Below are 17,076 nucleotides of genomic sequence, written 5' to 3' on the forward strand. Positions count from 1 at the left end.
GATTGAAAAATGTCAGCCATGTGGAAACACTTCACACTTCTACAAGAGAAATTAGACAAGCGGTGTGTGAGTACTATACCACAAATAGTGTGTACCACAAATGGACTGTTTTTTTATTCATTTTCGACTGTGTTTTCGTCCCACCCACAGTTTTATCAGGTTCAGAAGCTGTAGTTAAACTGTAGATGGAATGTACCCGGTTCAGTTCTTACACTTGTCACAAAATTTGCATGATATGTAGCGCAGTAATGAGGTGCCAATAAAAATAAGGTTGACGTGTTTTGCCACATGTTTTGCGTGCACAACTGTGACTCAACCTGGCTAATGATCACCAAGAATTACTTCTAGTGAGAACGAATACTGGTTCTGTGAATGCTTTAGTCATGGTCTTAGACTGATAGACAGAGAGAGAGAGCGAGAGAGAGAGAGAGAGAAACAGAGAAAAAAGAGACAGAGATTCAGGATGATGTGCAGCCTTTTGTCGCCACTCAAGCTGTCGGTATCTGAAGCTGCAGCTGCTCCCACGGAGATTACCTCTGGACGCACAGAGCCACAGGACAGAAAAAAAAAAACTGGAACAAATGTGTGTGTGAACCCCTGCATCATCCCATCATCCCAGTATTTCACTTCACACTACAATAAGGGGAGAATAGGGCCTCTTATACTAATATGTTCATGTTTGTTCTCTCTCTCTCTCTTTTTTGCTCGCTCACTCTCACTCTATTTCTCTTTTATGACACAATAGTAAGTAAACCAAGCTTACACGGTAGTAAAATAAGCTAAACCTCATACAGGCATAATAAAATTTGAGTATATGCAGAGGAGACACACTCATGGCAGTCATTTGGCTGTAGATGCTTGTCTGTCCTCCGTTAATCTCATTGTCAGGCTTTTTTATTGGGTCTAAGAGAGTGTCGGATGTTTTTTTTATTGTATTTGCATTAGTAAAAAGCAAAGAATGAGGGGGAGGTCAGGGGGGAAAATTCTCTGCTTAATGCCCCACTAAAAGCTGGGCTTTTAACAGAGTTTAAGTTTTATAAGGTCATGAATGATGTTAAGAGCTTCAGGCAGCGGAGTGAATGTCAGATTGAAGCATTGTTTAAGTGATTTCGCCTTCATCTGCACGTTTCATTCTGCATGAACCTGAATTATGGTGAGAAAAGATGTCATTAATATAGACCGATAAAGTCCATACACGTCTAAAAGTATGAATGATTTGTATGGACAAGGGTAAGTGAGGTATGTCTGAGCATGAAGGTGGCATGCATTGTGTGTGTGTGTGTGTGTGTATGAAGGTATGGTCCATTCCCACGACCTGAGCACTGGTAACATTAGCCGTCTTTGATCTACCGCAGGATGGCAAGTCTGCCCCCCTTCACGAGGACGAGGCTGCTGATGGGATGTGACAATTGTGAGGCCTCTCTCTTTGATGTGGTCTAAAATATAAGGGTATTATCCTCTCCAAAGACCTACTACATACACAAACACACCCACACAAACAGATGTACGCCCATATAGATGAGATGTCTATCTGTCTTGCTAAAAATCTTCAAGAATTTCTCTTTTGAAATAGCAACCATATCAAATAAGAAGACATAAAAATAATGTAATGTACATGGTGCCTCTATAAATTTCAGTTTTCCATTTTCACTTACATCTGTTGTAATAAGCAAAAAAAAAAGCAAAATAGGCCAAAATAGTGCTTACTTACTCATTTTTTAAAATCTCATTTAAAATGTAGATGTATTAATATAATATTATAATGTAATGTAGGTAAAAATGTATTTAATTCATTAGTTAGAGCCACAGTGTCATAGTTCCTCTCCTCATTCGCACTATTTACTTAAGAAAAGTTCATTTTAATGTGGTGGCTTAATACAACTGGTGTATAAAAATGATTTCTCATACTCCCAGAACCAACTTTCACAAACTGAGTTCTAGAAGATGTCCAACCCATCAGGGAAGAAATAACCCCTTGATGTGATAACCTAGTCATGTAGTACATTCAGGGAGTCAGCTGACTTTTATTTTATTGCCCCATAACCTGACCACATGAAGCGAGTCCAGATCATAACATTGCCTCCAGAGGGCTAAGGTACAGCAGGCACTATGCATGATAGTGTATCACTTCAAGTACCCATTGCTCTGGAATAGACCACATGCCTTTTTTATTGCTCCAAAGTTCAAACTTAATGCTTCTTCTTCTTGCCAGCCACCTTTTAGCATTTAAAATGTAAAATTGTCATTCCACCAATTGGGGGGTGGGGGTGGGGGTGGGGGTGGGGTGGTGGGCTGGGGGGGTACTGGTGTTGGCGGTGGGATAGAAACTGGTGAACCCAAATAAAGATTTGGGAATTAGTTTCCTAAATTCTCAAAATTTGTCCACTCTTTGTTGGGACCACTTTTACAGAGAAGCAAGTTTGTTATGACTTAATCAGTGTTTAATTGAAGGCTCACGAGGGGTGGAGGGGGGACTTTGGGTTAGACAGTGTTCCTCTTTAATCATGAAACCAGCATCAGTATACATTGTAGTAAAGTACCTGGCAAAGCCTCTAAAGATACACTATCTTCAGATCATTACATGCAGGTGGGGAGGGTTGAGAGGGGTCGGGGGAGTTGAGACAAGGCTGGTTGGGAGTGGCATGAGGACAGAAGGTCAGCTTTGTTTGACGGTAAAAACATCACAACACCCTCTGGCGTTTGTTTTTGCTGATGGTGTTTAGGGAAGCTGGACAGGGTGAATCAAGTACTATCTGTCTTCTCACAAGCATGTGCATGTGTATGCATGGGTGTGTGTATGCATGTGTGTGTGCACTAAATCCTAAAAGGGTTATTTTAAGTAGACTCCTGGGGAAAAATATTTAAATGGTTTAAGGTGACATGTCAGTGACATCCACTCCACATGAAGGAAGTGCCAAGATAAAGTCAATCTCTTAACTCTCTCAACTGCCCCGCACACACACAACGTTAGCTCCACTTGAAAAGCCCAGACCTGTAATGGTAGGGTCAAGGTTAAATTCCAGCTGAGACTCTGAAGGACTTTGAAGAGCCCTGATAGGCCAATGCAATCAGAGTACTTTTGTGTAATGCCTAATTGAAAAGTGATTGACAAACACACTTATTGACTTGACCAGGAAGGGAAACAGAAACGGTCATTAGACTTAATAAATTCATCAGAAAATCTAGCTCTGGCATTTGGTTAAATCTTCATTTCTGGAAAGAAAATGATGTCCAATCTGACGACCAACAGAATTGTTGCCTTGCAGATACTACACAATGTTCAAATTTCAGAATTGTGATACTGCTCAGCCTGCATGACTTTAACCCCTCTCAATGGATGTTGCAATGTGCGTGCTACACAGGCAAGGTTTCACCTGGAGATTGAAATTGCCCACCCCCCCTTTTTTTTTTTTTTTTACAATCTGTAGCGGAAAATACATTACATTTCCCAGGATATGTAATGCTCCATTGTTTTATGCAGCTGATTTTACACAGCTATGTTTTTGATGCATCTTCAGTACATTGCATCACTATTACACAAGTAACCAGAACGGGTTGCCAATGACAATAAATGCAGTCGGTTCACTGCATAATGTTTTAAGGCCACTGCGTGTTACTCGTGACCTATGTTCATTATCATAATTCTTTTTAGTTGCAAACTTATCAACATCTTTACAACATTAATCCATTAGTTACTTGTTCACCGATATGAAATGCCGAAATGGGAACTGATTCGGAGGGATAGGATGGTGGGAGTACAAAGCTTGTCATAAAGAAATGCAAATGTTTTGCTTCATTTGTTAACGATTGGCTAAAAAAATTTATAAATAAATAAATATCAACTTCCTTGAGCACAGGCCTAGTAAAAATTATGGTGAGGAATGAGGGAAAAAACAACTTTGAATCCACATGCTATTTAAAAAAAAACCCACCAAAGTCAATATCCACATTTATGGTCAAGAAAGATGAGGAGGATAAAATTCCTGTAGCTATTTTGACCTCTGTATACCATGAGGTCTGGTATACCATGGCCACAGCTACTAAGACTATAGACCTGTGTGTAAGCACCCAGAAATGGTTCTTTTTGCATGTTGACAGTCGAATGTGTCATGTTTAATTGTAAGTCAAAGGTGGCAACCCTGATTAGGCATATCTCTGGCAAATCATGTCTGTTCCACAAATCCTGCTTTCTCATGAAAATAAACACGAGACCTGGCTATCATAAAACATATACATATATCTGTCCTTTTTTATATGTGAACAAGATAAAGGAGAACTAAATTAATGTGGAGAAAGGGAGGTGTGACATCAAGGATTGTCTGTTTTGCAAAAAGGAACTGATGGAATAGAGGAATAGTGCACAGATAAACAGTTTTATCGTGAACCAATTGGGTATTACAGTATACACCGAATTTTTTTTAAATAAAAGCATAATTTTTCTGCTTACTATTAGCAGTCTCCCTCCCACACAAATAGATGGGTAATAGAACTGCACTGGTACTATGTAGCTGCTGTCTAACAAAGTAAATTTCTATGAAATTAGTGATATATTGATATTTTCATGACATATACTGGACACATCAGCAAACTTAATCTTTGCCTACCTGCAATCCAGATTGGACTTCTTCGTTAAATCAGCTTTCAAAATTCAATATTAAGACTATTGGAAAGCTGGTCTGAGGCTTGCTTTTAGGGATTTCTGTGGATACTAACAGCCAGTTCTCAAACCTCTAAATGCTCTACATTAAAGTTTTAAAAATGTCCGGAGTTTGTTAATGATGCACAGAGAGAATGGTGGAAAAATGGTGTTTTTGAAGCCATTATCCTATTATCTTATATATATATATATATATATATATATATATATATATACTGTATATATATATATATATATTGTTGTGATTGAATGGTGATGAATTCTTAAATGCAAATAAAATGTTGTGTAAGTAGCACATTTTATAGTGCATATTAAAGTGTGCTCTATAAAAATATAATCTGGCTTATCGATATTTCGAATTGAATTTGTAGACAGTACAGAATTCATAACTTTCCAAGTTTTTTTTAAATATATATATTTATGGATTATTTAGCTATTATTGTGATAGCAGTGTAATGATAGTGCTAATAATCTGTCCAATACTAGCTGTTCATATACAGTATGTTGGTGTAATAACCCATATGATTGAAAATATTCCTAATTTCAATGTTAGACATATTTGCACTCTATGATTTTAATGTTAAATGAAAATATTAAACAATTAATAACAGAAATTTCAACAAAGCTGTTTTACAGGAATCTGGCTGTAGATCTAGCCCCCTAACGAACAATCCAGAGTAGTGAAAAAAAAATTTGTTGAGATGACATTAGTAAAATTGAGTACATTGTTATTAGGGACTCTCAAATGAGATCAGGGTTGTCTATGCAAAGAGATTACATACTTAGTTTAGTTAGTTAAAAAGCATTTATTTTACCCTTATTTATTTACATTTCTCAGTTTTTTTTTTCTGAGACTGATGTGACTACAATTTAAATATCAGTTATGTTACATAAAAGAGCTAACAGGTGCCAGATAAGAACAACATGAAGTGTCTTAAACTTAGCATGGTGGGCCACCATATAAACCTCCAGGATATCTTTAATGCACCTTGGCAAGTGTCTGGAACTGTAATGGAGGGATGAAGAATATTCATCCCAAAAGATATTGCTTCAGATGGTGCCATGATGATGATTTTAAAAAGCATGGTTTAATATGCTGTATGTATTCGATTAAGTTGAGATCTGGTGTATGTATAAGATATAGAACATGATTTTCATAGAGTAAGGCTTTGCATATCAGAGCAGGACCAGACCTGAGTGCATGGGTTTATGACGACAACGTAGGCTGTTAGACTCTGGCAGAGACTTTCGTATGAGGTGTAAATATGGCAGCGTGTGGATAGAGCATCTGTACCAGCAGGAGCATCAGCTTGGATTTCTGCAGTCAGCTGATGCAACCCAGATTTTGAGGGTGACTAATTCTGGCCTCTTCTTCTCTTGGTCTCCCTCTTAGAATAGGGGAATGCTTTCATCTGCTCCTCATGGGTTTACAGAGTTCATGGCTTAAATATTTAATTCTAATAATGCTAAGAATGGCAAAAATAATTTTAGCACAATAAAGTGCTGTTTGAGGCGGTGTATTGGTTAGCACTGTCGCCTTGCACCTCTAGGGTCCAGGTTCTATCCCCAGCCAGACTCAATTCCCGTATCTGTGTGCATGTTTGCATGTTCTCCCCATGCTTGGTGGGTTTCCTCCAGGTACACCGGTTTCCTCCCACAGTTCAAAGATAATTAAACTATTTGGCGTTCCCAAATTGCCCAAAGTGTGTAAATGAGTGTGTGCCTATGTGTGTGTGCCCTGTGATAGATTGGAACCCTGTCCAGGGTGTACCCTACCTCGTTGCCTAAGGCTCCTGGAATAGGCTCCAGGTCCCCGTGACCCCAAATACAGGATAAAGCATTATAGAAGATGAGTGAGTAAAGTGCTGTTTGTTTGTTTTTTGTTTTTCAGATTGTAAACATTACACTATTTATACAATGGCAGAGTAATTTATGAAGTATTTCCAGCTGGAGAGGAGCAAATGTGTGAGGTGTAAATGTGGTGAAAAGCTGAACAGAACTGTAATGACATTAGTTTACTAAAAAGGGATGAATGGCCCCAGGAGCACACAATCAGATCAGAGACTGTATAAGATCCATATCAATGTGAGGTTATGTACCATTTCAGCAAATGAACCAATGTTTGTGTGTCCTGATTGTATCCCGGTCACTTTGGGGTTACAGAACCATTGCACGCTAACATGGCCTACATCTGGATGCTCTTTTCCACCTGATCTTGGCACTAAGATTGTACGTATTGTATCTGTTCTAAATGCTGGGGGAAGGGAATTAGGCTGAGTGCAGGATTTAGTTTAAGGAGTGTATTTTATAGACTGTCTGTCAAGAGAAAAGAAATCAGTTAGCCATGTTTAGGATAAGAAGACTTTTCAAATCGATCCATTTACAGTAGACACAAAAATATTTAGGATTTTTATACATGGAGTAGTTTCACAAGATAGACCTTGAGCTTTGCTGGACATTCTGGTAATTTTTTATTAATAAACATTTAATAAACGTAAACAATAGTATGGCAGGATTCCGTTAACAAGTGTGTATATTATGTTTACTGCATTACAATATTCGCAAAGTTTGTTTTCCACCTAGAATCCAGGCCACACAATTATGTACAAAGACAAGTGCAAAGAACTAATCAGACTGCAAGCTCCTAGATTTTAGAAACTTGGACTTATGGAAATTAAGCATCATCGCACTGATTGGCCAGATAATGACATTGCTGTAGTGGCTTCATAGTTTGCAGTGGTGTATTTGAGTAAATGGACTTCGTTACTGTACTTAAGTATTTTTTTGGCTACTTTGTACTTGTACTGAGTATCAAAAATATAAGCAACTTTTACACCCTACTCATTTTAGATTGAATTGATGTACTCTTTACTCCAGTACATTTGAATGGACACTTACTGTTACTCTTTTTTTTGTCCATTGTGACTGAAAATGCCTTTTTTTAGGAAAAAAAAATCCTTTACTTGTGCCTTTTTTGAACATTTGAGTTTGACTGAGACTGACTTTAGTTCTGCCATTTTGAAATATTGAAGTGTTTAATTTCATTTCTATATTAGGAAATAAAACCTTATAAATAAATGGAGCCTACAGTACATTCAGTGCGAGTAAAATACTCAAGTTGTTTTAAAATCAGATACTTTAAGTCTTTTACCTAAGTCTTATTGGAATTGGTGACTTGTAACTTGTAATGGAGTCATTTTTACAGTAAGGTATCTGTACTTTTACTCAAGTATGGTTACTCATATGATTGCCACATGCAACAGGAATTAAGAGAAACTAACTAGCTAAGAAAATGAATTAGCTGGCTAGCTGAGACAAGACAGATCGACATTTTAAGTTAACAGAAAAAAGTTTAGATTGTTTGCCCTAAGTGACTTTTATTATTATATTATAATATATATTATAAGTTAGGTTGGCAATAGGGCCAATAGCAGCCCTGATCAAAAGGACTGTGTCAAAAAATTTTGCACACACGCAACATATGCACACAATTAATGAGCGACTGACGTAAAGAAATACTCTAGAGAAATCTGTAACTGTATCTGAAATCTGTAACTAGCGCTGGATATTTCTCTGCTTCATTAGCAGCCATTTAGCTCAGTTATCACAAATTAAATTGCCCTGTTGCCACTCTCTCTCTCTCTCTCACACACACACACACACATACACACACACACACACACACACACAGACACACCAACATAATGTCTAATATGAAACCACCCACTGAGTAGTGTAAGAGAGTTGGCAGGTGAAAAGAAACAAATGTCAAGATGCAGGTTATGATTTACACAGGTTTATGTGTATGAGAGAAAGAGGCAGAGAGGAGGAGGACTGGAGCACTTAACCATGGAAGGTATCAGAAAAGTTACAATATGTATATAAATTATATTTAAATTTAAATTCTATTTTATATTCTATTCTATTCTAATTCTATTTTTCACGTATTTGTACAGCTAGGCTTTTCTTATATTTTATATTTTGTTTTATCCTCTATAGCTATATTTGTCTTAGCTAAAGTTTTCTATATTTTATTTCTTACTTTATTGAATATTTAATTCCTATTAATAATCTTTTATAAGGTCACAATCTTTTTATAAGACACTGTGTTATATAGCTACTATGCTCACGGTGTTATACTTGTAGTATATTAGTGTTATTGAGATACATTGGCTGATGGACATTCTGCGGTCTCTCACTAAATTTGGGGGTTGAAAGAAGAGATTAAAAGAAGAGGAAAGAAGGAAAGGAAACAAGAGAGTAGATGAAAGGAGTAAGCAAATGGTTGAGAGAGAAGTGAAAATGAGAGGAGAGAAGCGATCCAGCAATCAACTTAGGTTAGCGGAAGAAACTTGGTTCAGTGAACTTAGGGAATCGGTCAAGATGTCTTGGTATTCTAAGGAAGTTCTTACAGGACCTAAAAAAACATATCATGGTTTTCACGACCTTGCAGAAGTCTTTTTCCCCCAATCAGGTTAAATGGCCTCATCCACTTAGAGATCCATAATATGTTTGATAATACATATATAATAAACTATAAAGATGAGCATGAAGTCAGATGTCTTTAAGAAATTGTGTTTTTAGAAAATTACGATTTAAGATTAAATATATATATATATATATAACCTTTACAATATTTCAATATTATATTGAACCTTTTGGAATTTCATTGTTTTCTGCATTGATTTGTTATAAAATGTGATCTAAAAGAAAATATTATACCTAAAAAAAAAAGTCTCTTACCATTTGTTACAAATGGTTCCGCTATGTTAGTTTTGGTAGGCCCATGGATGTGTAATTATAGTGTAATTTTAGTCATACAGAGTGAGTGAGAAAGTAATCCACCTTGCTCCTGAATGCTTTTCAAATGTGTCTTTTTCTTTCTGATGTGGGCTTTTGGATGTATCAATAAAGCAGTCTTGGCCAAATGGCCAAATGCATACAGTAAGAAAAAAACATGGAGCGATTTCAAAAATAATTTGACTAGACTATCAATAAAAGGGTTTATAAACATAGAGTCTTGTCTCTTTGAAAAAAACAATTGAGACTTATGGACATGGTTCCTATGCCTCATGCTCTTTATGTTTCTGTCAGATTTCCTTTGATAGGTTTCCCTGTGATCTGGTCTGAGCCACGAATAAACCTTTGTGTCAGCCGTTGGGTCAGCTGGAGCAGCACAGTCTGTATATGAGCCTGTCTGGTCAACTGGAAGATCTTAATCAGGTGATCTCCACAGCTCAGCCCCCTCTGGAGGCCAGCATGGCCTCCCCAGCCAGGTTCCTACATAATGTCTTGCTCCCACTAGAGACTGAAAAATTGGCCTCCCCAGCTTCATGCCCAGTTCCAGCTAATGCCTGAAGAGGCAGCCCCCTCTGTCAAGCACATACCTGAGGCCAACAGTGAGGCCTCCTACACCAATCTTCATTGCCCCCTAACTCCAGAGAGTAGGTCTCTGCCCTGCCAACCTGTTCGCCAAAGAGGCCACTTTGGCTCCTAGATCCTCCAGTGGTGCATTTTGGTTTGTTTGGTATACAGTATGTATGTTGTGTTAATGGTAACGTTTGGTTTTCCTTAGTGTAGCACTTAGTTCTAGTTATTACAGTTTATGGTCCAGTGCACATGTTTGCTTTTGTTAAGATGCTGTTTAATAAAGATAATACTGCACCTGTATCTTTCCCTCTTAGATCTACTAATAAATCACTCCCACTTTCTTGCATTCTCAGTATTGAGGCTATATTTCCAAGCCTTAGTAAAACACAAATGCCAGAAATAGAGCCTGATTTTCACGCAATTTTCTTTGAAAGAAAGAGAGCTCATTTATACCAGCCAATAGTATAAATAGTGATCAATAGTGTTCTAATGACTTCTTATGTCTTCTTATGACAAAAGCATACATTTTTAGGGTCTGTTATGCCTTTTCATAATGTCACTCTAACCTTCTCAGAACTTTTTCTGATAATGTTATGTTAGCTGGGAGGAGAGAAGAAGAAATGGGTGAACAGAAGCGGTGAGGCAGAGAGGAGGTTGATTTTCTCCATATGTTTAATCAGACTATACACTAACCACATCCGAAACATGAAGGACCAAGAAGAAAGACGAAGGGACATCAAAAGGGACAGAACAAGATCATACTCCTTAAACCAATCATGAAAACCTCTTTCTTTTCTCTCCTTTTATTTAGTATCCCTCCTTTCATATAGGTTTGCTTTATATACTGTCAAGACCATACATGTGTGTGTGTGTGTGTGTGTGTGTGTGTGGGTGTGTGTGTGTGGCCTATTGACCTGCTTCTCTGTGTGCCAGGAGCTAAAATACTAAATCTGTTTTCTATTTAGCCGGGGGAAACATGCATGGCTAAGCCTATACAGCTTGACCGTAAGAGCTACTGATAATCTGTGCCAGTTTGCTGTGATGAGGTGTGAACGAGCGCGAATGCTTGTTTACAAACAAGCATGGGCCGCCGACAGAGTGACTTGAACGTTGTTTGGGTTTGGCGTTCCGATCGCCCCTCGGACGCCGAGCTGGGTCAAGAGAGCGCGGCGCTGTTTGGAGTAGAGAGATAAGTGCAGAAAAACATTCTGTGGCGCGTGAGCTGAGGGAACTCGCACAAACACATAAACACAGGCATGAGAGGTCAACAAATGAGGATGTACAAAACGCTGCACGGTTTGATTCCATCCCCTTTTAATACAGAAAACCTTGAAACAAATTAAACACGATTTTATACCTTAATGTTTGTGATGTGCTTAGTGATTTTAGTGGTGGTCAGTTTGTTTATTAATGCTCTTGTTTGTTTATTAATGATGATTTTTTTATTATTAATATGGACGTTAGCCGTTGTGGTGTTAAAGGAACAATTCAACAATCTTAAACTTTTTAGTCAGTTTTAGACATAAAGTTGGGTTTTCATGTCACAATTGTGTAGTGGTTAGCACTGTTGCATTGGACCTCCTCGGTCGACGGTTCAACTTCTGTCTGTGTGCATGGAGTTTGCATTTTCTCCCCGTGCTCATGGGTTTCCTCCGGGTACTCTGGTTTCCTCCCACAGTCCAAAGACATGCAGATTAGGCTAATTGGTGTTCCCAAGTTCCCAATAATGTGTGTGTGTGTATATGTTCCCTACAATGGATTGGCACCATGTCCAGGTTGTTCCCCGCCTTGTGCCCGAAGTCTAGGCTCCAGGCCCATCGCAACTCTGTACAGTATAAGCAGTATAGAGGATAATTAAATGAATTCATAAATTAATGTAAGGATGTTTTTTTTTTCACTACATTATTTATATTGATTTTCTGTTTTTGTGTTGACTGGGGGTGGCACGGTGGTGTGGTGGTTAGCACTGTCGCCTTGCACCTCCAGGGTCCGGGTTCAATTCTCGGCCAGGCTTAATTCCCATCTCTGTGTGAATGGAGTTTGCATGTTCTCCCCGTGCTTGGTGGCTTTCCTCCGGGTACCCTGTCCAATGATATGCATGTTAGGCTAATAGGCATTTACAAATTGCCCATAGAGTGTGAATGGGTGTGTGTGCCCTGTGATGGATTAGCACCCTGTCCTGGGTGTACCATGCCTCGTGCCTCCTGGAATAGGCTCCAGGTCCCTGCGACCCGGAATACAGGATAAAGCGGTATAGAAGATATAGAGTGAGTGAGTGAGTGAGTGTTGACTGGGGCTTGAAAAAACCAGTTAGATTTCCCCACCAATGTGAACTCATATAATAAGATTCCTTCCCTTGCCATGTAGATAATCTTTGCAGTTCTCTGGTGTAATAAAGCTCAGCAGTAGCTCACTTACCTAGACATTGAAACTGAGGAAGATTGAAACAGAGGAAGTTTGAGATACAAGAAACGCATTATCCAAGTGTATTTCACACTTTGGGGAAGCTCTGAGACCTGTGTTAACTTTTAAAGAAATTGTAAAATATGGGACCTTTAAAAGGTTTCATGGCTAGTTATTTGCTTCTTTTTCCACTTACTGGATTCCACTCATATGTTCAATGTCATATTATTAAAAATTCTAACATACAAGTAATGGAGACCAGAAATCTTTGACTCAAAGATCCAGTATGCAATGAGCTACATAAGACAGTTGCATAATTTCAGCTTAGATTTTGTTCACAGTGGTATTAAAATGAAAAGTTGGAGCAATAGAACTGATCTGTTTGAGTAGACTGCACATAAAAGAAGATGAGAGAGCTGGCCAGAGCACTGCTGCATTGGTGGTTTGATGTAGAGATAAAGCTGGGGCTATATCCCACAATTCAACCCAGAAATTAATTTTAAAAAATAATTTTGCATATTAATACACCAGTCAAATAGTATTATAATAGGGTTATCTGGAGCTTGAGATTCTTTACAGACATTAGAATAGGGTCACTAAGATAATTGTACGACATTATAAGTAAGAAAAGAAATAGACGGGAACTACGATAGCATAAGTATGTAGTCACGATAGACAGGTAAAGCATTAGGGCAATCTTGACAGTCTCCAACATCATGTGTTCTGAGAAGATGTCTGGCTACAGTACAACTTCTCCTGGATTTGAGTGGAGGCTGATAGGTTGCACACACCATGAGAATCCAAATAAGACTGACTCATGCCCATAATATCTCAGAATAATTCCTTTATGGCACACAAACACAAATTTATTCCCTCTTTCCCAAAATATTCTGGTAGTACAGCGATACTATTTGTCTTGATGACACTGCAGTGAACAATAAGGCCAGAGTCAAAATCATCTAAGCAACCTGAAACGGCAAGCACTTGGTAAATTTTGACTACAAAAAAAGTTTCATTTGAACACACCAAGATGAAAACAAATGAAAATAATTTATTGCAGGGTGGGGCCTCCATGGATCGGGACCTGTTTGCTTGGGCGGATTGGGATCTGGCAGAGTTGGAGGCTGGTTTGGGTTGGTTTGGTTCTTTGCTTGGCGGGCCCTGTGTGCAGCGGGCAGTGGTGAACTGGGTGTATTGGTGCCTTTCTGTCATAAACAGCATTGACTTTCAGCTGGAAGACATATCCTGTGGTTGTGGCAAATATGTTACTCTGCTTCAGGGTAAAATATTCAGGGTCAAATTACTGGCCTAATGATTGGACATCACTTAAACGTTTGATGAAACCAAATTGTAAAAAACTGTAACAGCAACAGTAGAACCCATGGTTATGTATAATACTGAAAATAAAAACATGTCCACATGCACAATGTGAAGGAAACTCAAAGGATTGGGACTAAACAGCTTTGAACACTTATCATTGAGGCTATTCAGAAAATAAAGGCTTCAGTTTGCTAGGGAGCTTAAAGCATGGACTGTAAAGAATTGGTGAGGGCATTGTTTAGGTCGAGGTTCAGCAATGTTGTGTGCCCAAAAATTAGGTCAGCTGACTACATGAATAGACTGATGACTGGTTACTCCATTAATGGATTTTCCATTTCCTGATGGCACAGGCATATTTCAAGATGACAGTGGTAGGATTTATTAGGCTCAAATTGTGAAAGAGCTTTGCCACCAAAAATTCCGGACCCCATTGAGAATATTTGGGATACGCCGGAGAAGACTTTACTCAGACTCGCTCATTATCAATATAGGATCTTGGGGAGACATTAATGCAACTCCGGATGGAAATAAATGTTATGGCTTATAGAAACGATGCTACAGAGAATATGTGTAATTGAAGCTAAAAGCGGTACAACGAAATACACTATTTTGGCCAAAACTATTTGCTCGTCTGCCTTCGCATGCATATGAACTTACTGTAAGTACCATCCAATCCCTAATCCATAGGTTTAATATGATGTTGGCCCACTTTCTGAAGTTATAGCAGCTCTTCAACTCTTCTGGGAAGGCTTTCCACAAGGTTTAGGAGCGTGTTTATGGAAATTTTTGATCATTCTTCCAGAAGTGCAGTTGTGAGGTTAAACACTGAACAAGAAGGCCTGGCTCACAGTCTCCACTCTAATTTATCCCAAAGGTGTTTTTTTGGGTTGAGGTCAGGACTCTGTGCAGGCCAGTCAAGTTCTTCTACACCAAACTCACTCATTTATGTCTTTATGGACCTTGCTTTGTGCACTGGTGCACAGCTATGTTAGAACAGGAAGGGGCCAGGAAGGGCCCATCCCCAAACTGTTTCCACAAAGTTGGGAGCATTAAATTGTCCAAAATGTCCTGGTATGCTAAAGCATTAGGAGTCCCTTTCATTGGAACTACGGGGCCGAGCGCAAGTGCTGAAAAACAACCACACGTCATAATCTTTCCTTCACCAAACTTTACACTTGGCACAATAAATTCAGACAATTACCGTTTTCCTGGAAACTGCCAAACCCCTTCTCGTGCAATGGATTGCCAGACAGAGAAGCGTGATTCGTTACTCCAGATAACACATCTCTGCTGCTCTAGAGTCCAGCATTCTTTACACCTCTGCATCCGATGCCTTGCATTGCACTTGGTGATGTTAGGCTTGGATGGAGCTGCTCGGCCATGGAAACCCATTTCATGAAGCTCTCTACGCACTGTTCTTGAGCTAATCTGAAGACCACATGAAGTTTGGAGACATGTAGTAATTAAATCTTCAGAAAGTTGGCGTCCTCTGTGCACTATGAGTCTCAGCAACTGCTGACCCTGCTCTGTGATTTTACGTGGCCTACCACTTTGTGCCTAAGTTGCTGTCGTACCATGCTGAAATTCACTGAGCTTCTGAGAGTGACACTATGTTTCACAAATGTTTGTAGAAGCGGTCTGCATGCTTAGGTGCTTGGTTTTATACACCTGTATCCATGGAAGTGATTGGAACATGCATGCATACTGTGCATAGTGATGTACCAGTGGATTTAGCCTAAAAAAAAAAATCTGGGGTAAAGCAGGGGTAGCTCAGTGGTTAAGGCATTGGACTACGGTTCGGAAGATCCCAGGTTCAAACCCCTCAACCACCAAGTTGCCACAGTTGGGCTCTTGAGCAAGGCCCTTAACCCTCAACTGCTCAGATGTGTAATGAGATAAAAATGTAAGTCACTCTGGATAAGAGCCTCTGCCAAATGCCTAAATGTAAATGTCTATACCTTGTAAACACAAATAATGAAAGGTCATACAATATATGAGTTTTTTGCTTCATACCAGGAATAAAAACTAAATGTAAAACTAATTGTATAGTTATTTTAACAAAGTAGAGTTATTCGAGCTTAAAGCAAATCAGAGGAAGCTTTCTCTTAAGATTTCTTAAGCTTCTGAGTTTGCCTCAACATGCTCAGTTGTGGGACATTGCACCAGCAAGGGTGCACCTGGTGTTTTAGGGACCTTACAGGATGAAGGTTAGTTCAGTTTTGGTAAAATACCCTGGGGCGTGTGTGTGTGTGTGTGTCTGTATGTTTGTACTATAAGATCGTATATGATGTTTTAGACACAGAAAGACTGATACTGAGAGAGATAGAGCTTTGAGAAATATACTAAACCCATCTCCACAAGTAATCTGATGACACCATTTCTAACGTCCTGCAGGTGTGTGTGTGTGTGTGTGTGTGTGTGTGTGCGCGCATGTGTGCGTGTGTGTGAACAGGCAACAGGAGTGCTTTGAAGTAAAAGCCAACTTGGACTTGCACCGAACCCACTCGAGCCAGCACAATGTTTCGCTTCAAACACAAAACACACACACACACACACACACACACACACACCGACACACTTATGCACCTTCGCCATGCCAACCACACACACCTGTATCAATTCTTTTGTGTGCAGCAACACATTTACACATTTTTCTTCCCTTTTTTCTTTTACACCTTTTGTACATTTCATAGGTTGTATACCTAAATGCCTATTTGAAGCTATTTGGTTCCGTAAAATAACAAAACACAAGTATTAACACAGCTCCTGATGGGGAATTGAATTAGGTGAAGGAATTAAACCCACTAAGTCTCTTTCAAGTAATAATTAGCTAAATATTAAAATCATTTTTGTGGGGTTTATGCAATTTGTGCTGTGGCAGTTGTTGCTGGTGGTGTTCTCCATGTAGAAAAGTTCATACCACCAGACACCTTTTATTTCATTTGAAGAAGCTTTTCTGCTTAGTTAGGATGCTCATCTGACTCTGATTGGAATAGTATGATGTTCATCTTATCATACTTTTTGTGTTATATACAGTACTTTTCCACCGATCAGCCATACCTTTAACACTCCATATCAATTACACATTAACACTGATGATCAATTGTATACCAGTAAACTGGTGACAGGATCATGGGCACCAAGACTCATTTATGTTTGTAGGAAGCAAAGGCCCAACCTGTCTGTCCGATCCCATAAAAAAGCTAATGTAGCACAAATTGCCAAAAAAGTCAATGCTGGTGATGACGGAAAAGCACCACGACACCTACTTCAGCCAAAGAACCCAAGGCTGCTGACCCAGCTTCAAAACTTCCCAGATCCCAATA

The sequence above is a fragment of the Clarias gariepinus genome, chromosome 9 (genome assembly GCF_024256425.1).
Source record: "Clarias gariepinus isolate MV-2021 ecotype Netherlands chromosome 9, CGAR_prim_01v2, whole genome shotgun sequence".
In the NCBI taxonomy this organism is placed as follows: domain Eukaryota; kingdom Metazoa; phylum Chordata; class Actinopteri; order Siluriformes; family Clariidae; genus Clarias; species Clarias gariepinus.